The sequence below is a fragment of the Chanodichthys erythropterus genome, chromosome 8 (assembly GCF_024489055.1).
Source record: "Chanodichthys erythropterus isolate Z2021 chromosome 8, ASM2448905v1, whole genome shotgun sequence".
NCBI classification, from domain to species: Eukaryota; Metazoa; Chordata; class Actinopteri; order Cypriniformes; family Xenocyprididae; genus Chanodichthys; species Chanodichthys erythropterus.
Genome location: NC_090228.1, coordinates 38,500,807 through 38,515,004, shown reverse-complemented (window position 1 = coordinate 38,515,004; position 14,198 = coordinate 38,500,807). Strand labels below are relative to the sequence as shown.

Below are 14,198 nucleotides of genomic sequence, written 5' to 3'. Positions count from 1 at the left end.
ACACAGATCCTTGAGGCACTCCATAATTTACTGATGTTATCTTAGATTTTTCCCTGTTTAAATAGACAAAATGGTAGCGGTCAGATAGGTATGATTTGAACCAGCTTAGTGCTTGTCCTTGAACACCAGTATAATTTTGTAGTCGATCTAAGAGTATTGTGTGATCTATAGTATCGAACGCAGCACTAAGATCAAGTAAAACTATTGAGATACAGCCTTGGTCAGAAGCTAGAAGTAAGTCGTTAAAATTACAAATAAGCACAATTTCTGTGCTATGATGAGGCCCACGCGAACAGACTCCTTACATTTCTGTGCATCTGAAAGTGTTAATTAATCTCGCTGTCAATGGAGGCCTCACTGAGCCATCGGATTTCATCAAAAAATATCTTAATTTGTGTTCCAAAGATGAATGAAGATCTTACGGGTGTGGAAGAACATGAGGGTGAGTAATTAATGACAAAATTTTCATTTTTGGGTAAACTAACCCTTTATGTAAACGGGATTAGATTAGAATAATTGTGCTCATACTTTTACTGATCAAGAATTTACAGTATGAACAGATGATCTGGGTCGATATATTCCACATTTATCAATTTTATAACAAATTACATTTTTTATTGAATGATACATTTTTATGAATCCTGTGTGATCATTTCAGCTGAGGGTAATTTTAATAGTTATAATAAAAATGATTTATATGACACTACAATAAGAACTGAATGACTGATTTTCATCAACACGAATAGAGTTTGAGAAAAGCACAGATACACACCGTCACTCATGACTCAACACACACACACTGATCTCACTGTCTATCTGAGGATTGATTACACACATTTATTCTGACATGTTATTTCACTGACAGAAGTTCAGCTGTAGTATTAATGTAATGAAGAGAAAATAAGAGACTCTATAACATCTCACTGTTACCGATTCATCATGAGCTCAAAGCATTATGGGTAGAATCTCTCTACAGTCTATTCTGATTCATCAACACAGTTTCACTGATGATTTATAACCAACATTAAACCCAGGATAGAGCGGTTGAGTGAATGTGGTCTGGATTGTGTGGATGAGGCTCATTGTGTCTCCAGAGACGCTGTAGAAGGACAGAGTTCCTGCACTGTGATCCACACACACTCCTATTCTACTCATGATGGGCTTTACTGGGAGACGAATCTTTATGTTATTGTGCCAGAATGAATATCTGGAGGAAGAGCGGATCAAACTCCAGGACTGATCATTACATCCAAACCCACACTCATTACCTCGTCCCTTCCTGCTGATGCTCTTATATGACACTGATATATACACATATTTACCACTCCACTCAATCTCCCAGTAACAGCGTCCACACACTCTCTCTACACAACACCTGATACACATCAAATCTGTCTGGATGATCAGGATACGACTGGACCGTGTCAGTGTATGTAATCACTCTGTTCTCCTCAGACAGATGGAGGCGTTTATTCACTGTGTTCAGATCCAGATTGAGCTGATGGGAATCTGATGGAGAGAAAAACACATCAGAATCAGGAATTATTAATCTGATCTTTTAATGTTTCTGAACTCTTCATGTTCAATAGATCATCAGTGTCTCAGTACAGTTTACCAGATATCCTGTGAAAATCATCATTTACATCAGTATTTTTGGGCCGGTCTAATCAGTCTTTCCTGAATATTAATGTTGGTTATTATTCTATATTTATTATAATTTAAAGGTCTGTTATTATATTTACATCATTCAAATGTTTGAGGTCAGTGTGATTCTCTTTTAAAAGAATCTGATACTTTAATTCAGCAAGGATCCATTAAATTGATTCAACAATAAAAGTTTTTAAGCGTTGTATGTCTATTGTATTGTTGGTGATTTTCAGTGCTGTAGACTTTGTCGATCTTGAACTGAATGTTTTCAACTACTTGTAAATCATGAGAAAATTCCCATTCTAAACAGTGACACGGGGCAGTGCAGTCGCCTGTCAATGATGTCAGTTACCCTTTGTTTCCGCCTTTACTGACATAGAAACCACATGACAACAGTGTCGTGGACAAATGCGGAAGTAGTGTCTAGCGTCCAGCAAACCACTAGCTTGCTTCAAGCAGTTCCTTATTTACTTGCACGTTTTATGGTGGATTGTGTTACTTATTTATGGAACATAATTACTGTTTACCATCTGCCGCTGGTTCTGTCGACAAGGACAGCTCCCGTAAACATAAGTGTACGGGCCAACCAAACGACCCAAGAAGAGTTTGGGACAAGACGAGAGAAAGAGCGAGGATCAATATCGGTGTTGCATTTTCTAGATGGAGAGAGCTTCGCGACAAACTTCACCTAGAAAGAGATGCCGATCTCGCTTGTGTTTTACTCGACAGGTGAGTTGTTTTGATTCGTATCTTTACAGAAAACATATGCCATTATAACGATCAACACGATTAGTATTATGGGGCATACACGCCAAACGCGGGGCATCGCGTCTGATCCATAGTCTGATTGCGTCTTTGCATTGACTTTGTATGTAATCTACTCGCGCAAATCGTTGAACTCGCGTTTGCCATGTATGCCCAATTATTGTGTTTGAATGTACACGAGTGTATATATTTGTTGAACAAGTGGTAATCGTTATCATATCATCTGACTAAACGGTAATCAATTAATTTGATAATTTACTGTCAAACTATATTTGCTGTATTGTATTGCAATATAGCATGACGCAATATGTAATGGTGGCATGTGAAAATTGTCTTTTTCAGACACTTACGAAATCCAGTATTGGATAGATTTTGTTAGTTACTGTAGCAGCTACAGTGTAGTTATCATAATTTTACATCATAACCTCACAATAAAAATTGTGCTGTCAATACATATGATACATATGGTAAAGCGGAAGCAGCGCCGGCGATTGTGGCATAATAAAAGTTCCGCTGCTCGTGAGGCGTGTGTTGCGCAATTGCTCCAGCGGCCTCGTTCAGCTCCCACAACACTCGGTCCTGCTCTGCTTCATACTACAGTAACATTAATAATCGCATCCATTAACATGTTTTCTTCCCAAGTCCTATCGCACTGTCTGTTGAGGTGGACACCACATGTCCCAAGATTCCACACTCAAACTTGCCGTCATCAAGCTACGCCTTTGTTTTGAATAGGCCTCTAGCAGACAAAATTATTACATACTGCACCTTTAAAGAGACTTGATACAAAATCCTGTTTAGGATAAATCCATAGTGGAATTTTTTTTCCAGAAGAGTTTTCAGTTTCTTACTTTCCTGAAGCTTTTTTCTACTGTGATTTTACCTCTAAATCTTGAATGAATGTTTTTAATTGGCTTTCAGTGAAAAATAATCATATTTATTTGTTGGTTTTTGAAGATATTCTGTTTTTGAAAAATATATTGAGTCCTCAGTTTAGTGCTGCCCTGATTCACATCTTTGTTAAAGTCACAAGTTCATTACATTTCAAGTCTTGCTTTTTCTGGATGTTAGTATGATATAGTTATGCTCACTGTGCCACTTTGTAAATGTGCAAAATGTGCAATAAAAAATTAAAAAGACAGTAAAGACATTAAAATGATTGTTCTTTAATATTACCATTTTTACTGTATTTTGGGATCAAATAGCATTTCAAAAACATTAAAAAACCTCACAGACCCCAAACTTTTGATCAGTGTATATTATATATTTTAATTAATAAAAAAAAAAAAAAAAAAAAAAAAAAAAAATATATATATATTATATATATATATATATATATATATATATATATATATATATATATATATATATATATATATATATATATATATATATATATATATATATATACATATATACACACACACATATATATTAGTGTATGTTGTTAATATTATTATTATTCACCTATATATAATTTAAAAAGCTTGTCATTAAAGGTGCCCTAGATTCAAAAATTGAATTTACCTCGGCATAGTTGAATAACATGAGTTCAGTACATGGAAATGACATACAGTGAGTCTCAAACTCCATTGTTTCCCCCTTCTTATATAAATCTCATTTGTTTAAACGACCTCTGAAGAACAGGCAAATCTCAACATAACACCGACTGTTACGTAACAGTCAGGATCATTAATATGTACGCCCCCAGTATTTGCATATGCCAGCTCATGTTCAAGGCATTAGTCAAGGGCAGCCAGTATTAACGTCTGGATCTGTGCACAGCTGAATCATCAGACTAGGTAAGCAAGCAAGGACAATAGCGAAAAATGGCAGATGGAGCAATAATACCTGACATGATCCATGATATCATGATATTTTTAGTGATGTTTGTAAATTGTCTTTCTAAATGTTTCGTTAGCATGTTGCTAATGTACTGTTAAATGTGGTTAAAGTTACCATCATTTATTACTGTATTCACAAAGACAAGAGCCGTCGCTATTTTCATTTTTAAACACTTGCAGTCTGTATAATTCATAAACAACTTCATTCTTTATAAATCTCTCCAACAGTGTGTAATGTTAGCTTTAGCCATGGAGCACTATCAAACTCATTCAGAATCAAATGTAAACATCCAAATAAATACAATACTCACATGATCCGATCCATGCATGCAGCATGCATGATGAACATCTTGTAAAGATCCATTTGAGGGTTATATTAGCTGTGTAAACTTTGTAAATACACTGTATAATAGTCGAGAGCTCAAGAGGCAGAGAGCGGAAGATTTAAAGGGGCCGCGCCACTTAATCGGTGCATAGTTAATGATGCCCCAAAATAGGCAGTTTAAAAAATTAATTAAAAAAAATCGATGGGGTATTTTGAGCTGAAACTTCACAGACACATTCAGGGGACACCTTAGACTCTACGGCACCTTTAAATGTCACATAGCAGATTTGACTGGATAGTTTAAATATCATTATAATTAGTTTCCCATGGATAAAATAAGCCATGTGAATAGAAATTCTATTTATGAGTGTTAAATAAATGCTTTAGAAATCTGGCACTAAAATCTTAATTAAGTAGATTATCACAAACTGCAGCCAATCAGCAAATAAGAAGCATTTATATTAATTTTTCCAATGGAAAACAAGAACAAGAAAAAAATATTGAAAGACATGTGTTTTATTCTATTATAGTCTGAATACTAAACACAGAAGTTGTTTTCACTGTAAGTTCAGCAGATGTGCTACAGAAAGCTGACAGAAACACTGAAGTAAATATTCATTGCTATGGAAATGATACACCATCTATTCTGGTCACATTAGAGTAAACTGGCAGGTCACACTCTGTCTACACCAGATGTGAATGGCACTACATGTCGAGTCAAAAGCACCCCCCACACACCTTCTACAGGAAGAACATGAACACACTCAGTGAGTTTCTCTGCTTGTTTTCTTAGTTACTTACATTGTAGGAAGTCGTTCCTGGTCCAGGGAACAATGTTGGTGAAAGTGACTGTGGAAATCAACAGACATGAAGAGTGTGATTATCATGTCAAGAGAAAATGAACCCTGTATCCGTTCCTAAGACATTTCTAATATGATCTTCTACATGATATGAGATGATGGAGGATCATTTCTGAGAGCAGATGAATCTCCAGGACTTTACCTCTGTCAGAGATCTTCTTCAGCTCCTCTTTGCAGAAATCCTCCAGTTTGTCTCTCAGCTGACGGACAGATTCTCTCACAACATCAAAAGAGGAGAGAGAACTGAAGGGATCGTCATTTACATATGTAGATTCAGGAGGAGCTGAGAGAGACTGGAAACTCTACAGAAAACAGAAATCAAAGCTCATCACCTCCACACTTCAGCCAATAAAGCCGAGTTCAGACTGCACGATCTTAGCCCCGATTTTGACTCGCCGACAGGTTTTGAGAAATCGCCGACAAATGCCCGAAATCACAGGCAAATCAGTGCTCGTTCACGCGAGTGACAATCACGCAGTGTGAATGAGCAAAGACGCGATCTGAGAGAATCGCAGACGACTCGCCGACACCCGTGAGATATTTGGCATGCTAAATATCTGGACCTGTCGGCGATTCAAAATCCTGCTGTGTGAAAAGTGTTCTGACTGAAAACTACATCGGCAATGACCGACAGCCAATGAGAGAGCAAGATACAGAGCAGCGGGGAGTTCGGGGAGGAGTTATAGACCACAATATCAGCAAGCATGACTTCGTACACATAAACATTACAATTCTATTAAACAGAACCAAAGCACAAACATTTGCTTGACCATCCGCAACAGCAGCACATTGAAAAATTATGTATTTAGCTCCAACTGTCGTTGCAGAACACACAATCCTTGTTCTTCGCGTCTCCCCAAACATTTCCTCCTCCATATTCTTCTTTTCTTTATGTTGTATTCGCTGCAAATCAGCGCACAGGCATTTCTTATTTCGAGCTTTTTGCGGGCTACTATTTTTAATAATAATCCCACCGTGTGTCTCAATCAGCTCCCTAGTTCAGTAGTCAGGGCACTGATCAGGGTATCAGCCACATTCACTTTCATTATATACTGATTCACGACCTAGGGAGCTAGGGAGCTGATTGAGATGCAGGGCCAGTCTCACGTGAGAACTCCGGTCTTGAACGTGTGATAGCGCGTTGTTTCCTTGTCATGCCTCGCGTGTGTTTGGTTGTGAAACGTAGTTTGCGTGCCAGACAGAGTTGTCGGCGATTCCTCCTACTGTAAAGTCATGCAGTGTGAAACCTTCTGTCTCCATCGTGCAGTTTGAACACATCAGCAACTGAATGCTGGCCAAGATAGTCATGCAGTGTGAAAAGAACAGTGACCCAGTTTGAACACATCAGCAACTGAATGCTGGCCAAGATAGTCATGCAGTGTGAAAAGAACAGTGACCCGACTACTTTGAAAATCGTGCAGTCTGAACTCGGCATAACTTGCACTACTGTCAGATTTGAGCAGCTCTTGTTGATCTTTAGTAACTCTCCTCAATCCAGTACTTTCACAGCATCAGATTCATTCTTCTCATGTTCATTATATCATGTTAGAGCTGTAAGTTATAGTGTTTGACACTTACACTATATGTGAACTTTCTAGGAAAACACTTGATGATTAAACATCTGCCAATAACATAAATGTAACAGATCAAGAGCATCAATGGAGTCACATCTTATTTATGGCTTTAGAGCAGTTAGAGGCTCTGAAATTCACAAGGACTCTTAGGACACGAGCTAAAATGCATTTGTAAGAGTGTCTCTTTCAAAAGAAGATCAGATGAGAGTCTGACTGATGATTATATAATAACCGAACACACAGATCAACACTTCAATCAACGGCTCATTCTGCTCTCATGAAATGTTTCTCTGTGAGTCTCTTGCTCAAGTCCACTATGATCCTGTTCTTCTAGATCTCTGTTACCTGCAGGAAATGGATGTGATCCTGTGTGTGTGAAAGCTGCTCCAGCTCAGCGTCTCTCCTCCTCAGATCATTGATCTCCTGCTCCAGTCGCTCCAGTCGTCCTTCAGCTCGACTCACTGCAGTCTTTTCCTGATCTCTGATCCGCTGTGTGGCCTCAGAGCGGCTTCTCTCAATGGAGCGGATGAGCTCAGTGAAGATCCTCTCACTGTCCTCCACTGCTGTCTGTGCAGAGCGCTGTTAGGACACACATCACAATCACACAGTGGCTTCAGTGAGTCCTGACTGAGACTTCTCAAACTTCTCTTCTTCTCCAGACTCACCTTATAAGACTCCACAGCCTTTCTCAACTGCTGAAGATATTTCTCTTTCTGCTGGATCCTCTGCTGGAACGACCTCTGCGTCTCCTTCAGCTGGTGCTAAAGGACAAATCAATGACAGGAGAAACATCATATAAATCATCAAGTAAACAGATATGAATCCAGTATCAGTAAAGTGCTGAGATTGAGGGTTAAAGATCTTGCATGATAAGGTTATAGGTTCATTCATAAGCATCAGCATTATTTCATCAATGTCTAGTTTTATATGGATAGTTCACCCAGAAATGTAAATGTTTTCATTGTTTACTCATCCTCATGTCTTTTCAAACTTGTATGATTTTCTCTTTTAGAACACAAATGAAGATATTCTGAATAATGTCTCTGTTTCTAGAGCCCAAATCAAATAAGGTGACAAGTCAATAACACCAAACCTCAGTAGCTCATGCATGCCACCTTATTTGATTTTTCTAATTGCTTCAGAAGACTAAGAAGACAAAGGCTGTGTCCAAAATCGCACACTCTCTTGAATATATAATTTCTCTGTGATCAATAAAAAAGTATGTTCTATATAGTTGTCATGATCCTTGTCTGTGTTCCCTGTATCTCCTCTGTTTGTGCACCTCATGTTCCCCTGCTGCTCCTTGTTACCATGGACAATCATTGGACCCTTGTTAACTCGTTATCTTGTTAAGCTTGTTTGTACCTGTGTATAAGTAGTCCCTGTGTTTCACTCATTCCCTGCAAAGTTTTGTCTAGTGTTACAGCTGCAACTCTAAGTGTTTTTCCCTGTTTTCTTGTGTATTACCTTGGACTGCTCATCATCATCATCATCATCGTGTTTGTTTGATGCCTGCCCTGTTGATTCTCTGCCTGTTTACTGGATTACTCTGCCTTGTCTGCTGCCTGCCCTGGCCCATTGCCTGTCCCCGTTTATGATTCATCTCTGCCTTGGCCATTGTTATTGCTGGTGTTTGACCTCTAGTAATTTCGTCTAATTAACTCATTTAGTGAGTTTGTTTGCCCATATAATCTTTAAGGTATTAGGTTAGCTTATTTGGCTCGCTGTCTACTTATGAGGGCCTCGATGAAGCAGCTTCAACTCGAGTTCTGAAACAGTAAATAAATATAAGATATAATGATTACATAGGGCAAGGGAATTTGGGGAGATGGAGGGATGCTGGAACAGCTGAGACTGAAGAGAGGTGAGCAGCTGCGTATATGCTCTGGCTGTTGATTGGAAGATTAGATGGGCTCGCTCCTCCCTAAATTACATTTAGAAACTTCACTAAGTAGAGGTGGGGCCATACCATGCAAAATTTTATACAGAAGTAAAATATCTGCAAATTCATATTTTCCAAGTTTTAAAAAAAATCATATTTAGTTAAAATTTAACATTGATTATATAAATTAGAACTTTTATCCAATATTTTCAAAGCCTGTTTATAGAGTCTTTCTATTGATTATAATGTAGTCCCACCTGTCTGCATATGTGAAAAGATCATGGCATTAATATTAATATTTAATATAATTTTATTCCCAACTTCTTCTTTTAAAACTTTTATAAATGTAAATTGTGAATCTATTATTATGCCTATTATTATTATTATACATTATTATGATAATTCTTCTGCAGCTTGCTTTTTGCTTTTAGCATGCTAAACATATATAACTGTATCATCAGCATACATCTGACAATTAACAGTAGATGCACAAACGTCAGACAGGTCATTAATATACAAACTGAACAACAAAGGACCCAATATTGAACCTTGGGGTACACCAACAGAATTATTTGCTATTTGTGAAGCTTTACTGCCTATCTAATTTATTTCTCAATACACAATATTCCTCATTTAAATAATCCCCTCATAAGACATAAGCAAAATAAAGGGGACTGGTTGTGTTAGTAGTGTGTTGTCATGATGTCCAAGAGACACTGTTTTAACCACCCCAAATCCAACCCCCTTTTTGGCCTTCCCAATGCAGATTAACTTGATGGTTAAAATGTACTTTTAACACTTTCCTCAACAGTTCACAACATCAATCTTTTATTGTGTTCTCATCATTATTGTAACGACTGCTTTCTGAACCATGCAGTTCGGTGCAGGTCAGATGTTATGAATGAAGTTACAAATGTAGGTTTAGGAGGAGCCTAATCATTCAGTCCTGTCAATCATCATTATGAGCATATATAAGCAGTAGTTATTGTGTCGTCCCAGTGACAACTCTTCCGGCATCTCTCCACCTCCTCATCACTGGTTATGATAAGGCGTGTTACATTTCCGACACACACTCTAAGCAGTAGACCAATCACAACAGACTGGGACCAGCTGACCAATCAGAACAGACTGTGATTTTTGGAAGGCAGGTTATAAACAAACTGAAACTAAAACAGTGTTCAGACAGAGAGGGTGAAAACAGACATTAAATTATGTAAATGTATTCTAGTAGACCCCATTAACAAAATTATGAGCCTGTAAATGATCATAACAGGACCTCCTTAAGTTCATACCTGTTTCTCTGTCCTCTGTGCTGCAGCTGATACAGTGTCGTGGTTTTTATGTTCATCTATCATACACAACACACATATACACTTCTGATCAGTGCGGCAGAAAACCTCAAGGATCTTGTCGTGTTTTGGGCAGATCATCTCCTGCAGTCGTCCAGTGGCTTCAGTCAGATTGTGTCTCTTTCCTTTAAACAAACTCTCATGTTGTTCAAGGTGATTCTGACAGTAAGAGTTCAGACACACCAGACAGGACTTGACAGCTTTGTGTTTTCTTCCAGTACAGACGTCACACTGCACATCTCCAGCTCCAGCGTAACAGTCAGCAGGAAGTTTAATCTTCTTCAGTTTCTCCACCATTTCAGCCAGAATAGTGTTTTTAGCTAAAGCAGGTCTTGGACTGAAGGTCTGCCTGCACTGAGGACAGCTGTAGACTCTCTTCTCATCCTCCTGATCCCAGCAGCCTGTAATACAGATCTTACAGTAACTGTGTCCACAGGGAATGGCCACTGGATCCTTCAGGAGATCCAGACACACTGAACACATGAACTCATCCTGAGAAAATCTGGCTTCTGCCATTTTACAGCATGAACACAGAGACACAAACACACAACAGCTCAGCTACACTTCAGTTTCAGTTTCTCTGAAGTCATGTGATTCCTGTTTCCTGGTTCTGTGTTTGAGTGACGTGTGTGAAACAGGTGTGTCTGTAAAGCAGCTTCCTCATTCCTGGTCCTGAAGAGCCTCATTGCTGCTAAGATTTTAGTTTTCATGTGTGTTCCTACACACACATTGTGTTTAATCAGTATCAGACACACACTCAAAAAATATTTTAAAGTTACAGAGAAGCAAAACAAAGTTCAGTAAATCTGTATCTAAATACTACACTAGTACCGCAGGACTGAAAACTGTGTAATGCTGGACAATTCCTTAAAGGGATAGTTCACCCAAAAATGACAATTCTGTCATCATTTACTCACCCTCAAGTTGTTCCAAACCTATATACATTTCTTTCTTCTGTTGAACACAAAGAAAGATATTTTGAAGAAAGTTTGTAGCCAGGCTGCTTTGGGGCACCATTGACTTCCATAGTAGGACAAAAAAATACTATGGAAGTCAAAGGTGCCCCAGAACTGTTAAGTTTCCCATATTCTTCAAAATATCTTCCTTTGTGTTCAGCAGAAGAAAGAAATGTATACAGGTTTGGAACAGCTTGAGCGTGAGCAAATAATGACAATTTTCATTTTTGGGTGAACTATTCCTTTAAAGTCACCATGAAATCTAACATGCCAAATCTTGTTTTTATTGAATACTGCAGTATTTATTATGAATTATAGTTATCCATACACATCATTATTTTGTTAAATTCATGTGCGCTCGTAATCTTTAATCAAAATAATTTCCCCTCCCTCTTGCAGCAACATCTCTTCTCTTCTCTGATGATGAGGGCGGGGCAACCTGTCACTCACATAAGATCCACCAATAGCAAACCACAACCATCCAATCAATTCCCCATGGACAAAATCAAGAGCCGCCCTACATTTGTTCTTGTTCCAGAGGCCGTTTCACTCGGATATACAGGTGATTGTCATATAATTAGAATATCATCAAAAAGTTTATTTATTTCACTAATTCCATTCAAAAAGTGAAACTTGTATATTATATTCATTCATTACACACAGACTGATATATTTCAAATGTTTATTTCTTTTAATTTTGATGATTATAACTGACAACTAAGGAAAATCCCAAATTCAGTATCTCAGAAAATTAGAATATTGTGAAAAGGTTCAGTATTGAAGACACCTGGTGCCACACTCTAATCAGCTAATTAACTCAAAACACCTGCAAAGGCCTTTAAATGGTCTCTCATACCCCCTTTCCACTAGCATGAACCGGGTACTAGTTCAGAGGGTCCGTGTACGTTTTGATAGTTTGTTTTCCAATTTGAAATGAAATACGCAGAAACGAGAAAACGGTCGTTTCCCGTTTTTTCGTTTGTTAAAAAAAACGGGAAAACGAGATTTTCGTTTTTTAGGGTCACGGATAGAAAATGGAAACACGACTTCAAAACTCGTTTTCCACATGTGGGCGGTCATTACACGCCCCTTTCAGCCGATTGGTCAATCAAATCTGAGCCAGTGACGTCATCTTCAGTTCGTTCAACAAAATAACAGTCCTCTGCTGCTATATCAGTAGATGTCATAAATCGGCTTTCTTCTGTGTAACCTAACGCGTACTATTTCACAGAAATATTTATTTCAGAAATGTTAATCAGCACACAGACTGTTGTAATGCTGTTTGTAGTTTAATATGCATAGTGAAACTACCCACACAGAGGAGCGAATGAAAAGCACAGATTAAAAAAAACAACAACAAAAAACAAACAAACAAACAAAAAAACTACAGTTTTTATTTTATTCTAGTTTGAATAAATCACAATAAATAAGTAGTGTAAGCAATTTTGACAAACGAACAATAGCTCATCTCTTTTAATTTATTTATTTTATATAGCCTAAAATTGCCTGCTGAATATAGGCTAATGTTAATAACCCTTTGGATAAAAGATTGAGGGAATATGTAAAGATCAAACATTAAAGATCAAAATTACAGCTACATAGCTATTTTAGTTATGACAAAAATAATATGTAAATGTTAAGCCAAAACGAATTAATTTAAAGCTGAACTGAAACAGAAACCGGCGTTATAACTACCTCTCTATTTGACACAAATCCAAATGTTTCAATATTCACGATTTTGAGGCTAAACTATATTTATTATTTAAACGCTTTTATTGTAGCCTACACAGACTACTTAAAATGAGCAGTAGCCTATAACTTGTTATATATTTGGTTGAATGTATGTTATTTTGACAGTTACAGGCTGTGATGTCAAGTTACTAAAACTGATGTTGTGCGCGTGAGGCGCCGACGCGTTCACTTGAATTTTCTTATAAAAGCGGAAACAACTTAAAATAGGTTAGACATTTATGGTCAAATATATGTAACACCATTCGAATCTGTGAAGGGTTAAATAGGCCTATTATTTTTGTACACTCACAATAAAAACAAAACATTGCTCGTAAAATAAACAAAGACATTTTCTGCCGTCTTGGTTTCCTTTCTGTGAACTTCTCAAAAATGAACCGACACTCATATTGTCGCATTTTTTCCCCTTTCATTTTTGTAATATGTTAATTACTTAAGTGATATCAATTTCGCGCATAGACATATAGGCTATTTATTCCTTTTATATAATTGAATCCTTTGTTCTCCGTTCACAGAAGCGCTGCAGGTGCATGATGATGATGAATCCTCATTTTCTGTTGTTTATTCTGTTTGTTCATGTAGGCTAAAACTAAACCCTTGGGATTTTTTTAATGATTCACAGACATTTATCAAATTTCGTTTAATTCTAATTTAATATAATCTTGTCGGTTAATGAAACGATGATCGCATCAGTTGAAAGTCAGGGGGAAAAAAACAGAAATTAGTCCTATATTGACAAGGCAACAATAATTTTCGTTTAGTTTAAGTTTTTCAAAACATCCACAGAACTGCATACAGTAAATTTTCCCGCTATTTAAGCCACGAATATTTACAAAATAAAATAATTACAAAGATAATAAAAGTTCTATGTTTAATATACGAGAGTTTTTGTTTTGCTTTTGTCCACTAAAGCAATTGACGCAGAATCGCCAATAGCCGTTAAATCGAAATTGAAAGTAAAATGTTCAGGGCCATTTATAGCTAATTCATTCAAAAGCGAAGGAAAGACAGAAAAAGTGAGGATAGCAAGTAAACTGTGTTCATAAAAGTGTTTTAAGAGATAAAATCTGTATGGCCATTTATAAGCTAAGGAAAACTAAAAAGCCCCCCGATGGTGATACCGTTATTAGGTGTTGCCACCTAGTGGATAGCCTATTTTCTAATATGACTGCATAGTCTACTGCAAGGAATGTGTCTGCTAAATGATTGAACTTAAATGTATAAAATGTAAACAAAACATTAAAATA

General features: G+C 37.3%; 1 pseudogene; it reads right to left on the bottom strand.

The window, feature by feature from the left end:
* Positions 1 to 248: 248 nt before the first annotated feature.
* On the bottom strand, positions 249 to 10,809 carry LOC137024876 (tripartite motif-containing protein 16-like; annotated as a pseudogene).
* Positions 10,810 to 14,198: the final 3,389 nt, after the last annotated feature.